Below are 3,568 nucleotides of genomic sequence, written 5' to 3'. Positions count from 1 at the left end.
TTACTTGTTTCTCATCCACAAAAATTCGGATTGCAGGAGGTCATTTTTTATTTTCATTATTAAAGAAAATACTCCAAATCAAGCTGTCTGTTGCTATAAAGGTTAGCTAAAGCCTTTTAAGAACTAGTATATACTTACGTTTCTGAGGTGAAAATGACATTTGCTGAAATTGCTGTGCTGTAGAATGATAGCTAGCCTTCTTAGCATCAAAAATACGTGTGCACACGATTGATAACAGCAATAATGAAATTAGAGGAGGTGGGGAAAAGTGATGCAGGTGGGGATGAGAAACAATCAAGTTTGCCTCGCCTAATCAGAAATTTACATATCCTCTCCAACTCCTTGATCATGATAAGAAACAGATATTTTACCCAACTACAGACTAGAATAGACTCTTATAAGTTCACCTTTTTCCCCTCTACTGGAACTCTACATTTAACTCCGATCAATCCCTCTCCCTAATCTATGATTAATCCTGTGCACTATATAATCTCTTGATTTCTGCACAGCTGTAGCAATAGTAAATTTAAAAGCTGGCGATACAGAAGGAGCAAGTAGACTACATGGCAGTACCATGCATGTGCAAGCATAGTCCTGAGGTATTTTATCACCATGCATATACATGTATGCTTACAGTTATTTCCTGCCTATATAACAATTGAGTGCAACACCTAGTACTATGCTGTTGGGTGCTACTAAAAGGAGGAATGTGAAATTAGGAAACCAGAAATGAGGAAATGGAGTATTTTTCTATAGCACATTTTTGTCATATGGGTGGTATTGCTAGCAAGTAAGGGCATCAGAAGCCATCAGTGATGGTGCAAACTGGACATGAAGCCAAGTGCATGGTCGAAACTTACTATTTCAATCCATTATTTGGCATTCCATAGTCTTTGCTAGGACTAGGAGTAGCTAGTTAAAGTGAGTGAGCAAGACTGATTGAAAGCAGTAGCTCTTTAAGTGTACGTATTCTCAGTATTGTACAAACTCAGCCTCATTATCTCATATTTGTGTACCTCCTGCTGTGATTATACTATAGTGTGATTACCCAGTGTCACAAGTTCTCCTGTCACTGCTGCTGACACTGGTATATTGTACATGATGTTGTAGCTATCAGATGATAGCTCATGACATTGTGACATGCTTAATGTAGTCTCAGGTGTAGTGGTCGGTGAAGGAACTTATAGTATTACACCTTGCAATGTTTGTAGTAGCTATAGTACATGTTATAAGCATATTATTTGTGATCATGATAGAGTGTAAGAGATTCCCTTTTGAGTTACCCTAGCCCACTATAACACATTATTTTCTTTTTGAAGGAACTGAGTACCAGTAGCTGACTAGTGTGAGATTTCACTCTGCCGAAGCTACTACCAGTCTACGCTGATTGCACATGTGTTATATGCATGTAGCTACATAATCATATTATGTGGCCATACTTACAGTATGTGTCATTAGTAGCTACTTCAATTCATGATTCTGAAGGAATTATAATCTGATTAGTGCTGAACTTCAAAACAAAAGAATTCATGATCAGTAGTTGCTCTAATGCCATGGCTGTAGGCTGCTGCTGATGCAGTAGCAGGAGAACTTGAGTTGTGACACTGGGTATAGAGTAATCACACTATAGTATAAGTACAGCAGGAGGTACACAAATATGAGATTGCATGCTGGAAGAATGAGGCCAATAGCTACTAGTGAGAACACTTGAAGAGCTGCTTCAATATCTTGTTTATTGTCACTCTAAGGTAAGGTGTTCCTGTTATGAGACACTTAAGGATGATTGAATATTACTGCACAGATACCTCATAGGGATTTAAATTTTGAACCAAAGACTTATCAATTAGTCTATTAAATTCAGTCAAAAATTTAGCCATAAAGCATAATCCAATGATGAGGACTTGTAAGATGTCTCAATGTTGTCAGTGTACATACCATAAAATCGGGTTGTTAAGCGCATGCGCTTATAATTTTTGGAGAAAACTTTTGTAAAAAATCATACTGTCTGTTAGGCGCATACGCCTAATAAATAATTACTGTATAGCCTAAATACTTTGAGGTTGAGCAATGTTGCTAAAAATAAAATTTTTGTGGATTTGCAAACACTCCCAAAATGTATTAGACTATGGTGGTCAAAATATTTCAAGGATAAAATTTTCGCTGATAACACCCAAAACTGCAAAATCAGTGAAAATTTTCCCCCTCAAAATATTTAGGCTATACGGTATTGTGTGTTAATACAGAACCACTGCTGTAATAGTAGTTCATGCCAGTCACTACGCCACTGTGTAAGGATATTTGTCTATTTCTAAGTGAAATCCTTCATAATATTGCAATCCAGAAGGGCTGATTTGCTGTACACACAGTGAAGGGAGACCTCAAGGGAGATTTAAGTGCTCGAGGAGACATTCATTTTCAATAATTCCAGTGTTTCTTCCCGTGCGTAGCTTTGTCATGTCTTGAGCCTTGCATTTCTCAAATTTGACCATGTGCGCACAAGAAATGTGTATGCGCTTAACAAATAATATGTGCTTAACAGATGCATGTGCTTAACAACCTGATTCTACGGTAATTCTGAGACAATGTACATATTATGAGACAGAAAAAAATGTCACACTATTTCAATATCCTCTAACTTGGGAGCAGAAAGCAATAAAATTTGGACCAGGTATGCACCAAAATGTTGCATAGAGAATGCTAAAATTTGATGGTTACTGCTTAAGAGAGCAGAATTTCTTTGTAAGGCTTCCTGGCATGTAAATGTCCGTAATTATGAGACAAATGATCATATTAGACGGTTCTATAGTGCAACCGGGCACAAACCTCCAAACTTATTTTACTTCCTCGCCCACGCATTTATTTCTATATGCCACTAGATACATTCTATAGTTTTTATCCTTTCATGTGTTGCTTTGCTCATTAGTATTTCATAATTTTTTTTTTGTGGTTATACATATTTGCAGTGTCTCAGAGCGTACTTTTATAAATTGTGGTTTTCAACAAATTTCACAGAAAAATCCATAACCTGACTTTACGATGTCATAAAACAAAAACTAAAAAGAAATTTACAAAACCCCAGCTACAAATTTTAGGCATGTCTATCTCCTTTCAGAAAATAATAAGTATATGTAAAAATTTTGAAGTATGTGAAACTAGATACATTTTTTCGAAACCCTATGAAAATCACAAAAATCACCATAACTTACTTTTAATACATTTTTATACAAATCTGGTACTATGAATTGTCAGGCTTGATGAGACCTTTCATCTACTAGAAAATTATTGAAAAACTCAAAAGTATATAAAACTAGATACGTCAAAAAACAGAATTAAGATGTGTGGTGTATGTCTCAAGTTATAACCAGAAACATGAAATGTAACTTTTTGGAAGTACATGCCTGGTTGCACTATACTTTCAGGCACTGACAGCTACAAATAGCTTCTAATGTATGTGAAGGTACTTACTAATACATCTCTTAATAAAAACAAAGTATATTGACAGTCAGTGCAGTACAATTCCAATGTAGAGGCAGATATAACCACTGTATGTGTTTCCTTCACTTCAGAT

Source organism: Dysidea avara, chromosome 12 (assembly GCF_963678975.1).
Source record: "Dysidea avara chromosome 12, odDysAvar1.4, whole genome shotgun sequence".
NCBI classification, from domain to species: domain Eukaryota; kingdom Metazoa; phylum Porifera; class Demospongiae; order Dictyoceratida; family Dysideidae; genus Dysidea; species Dysidea avara.
This window is presented reverse-complemented; position numbering follows the sequence as displayed.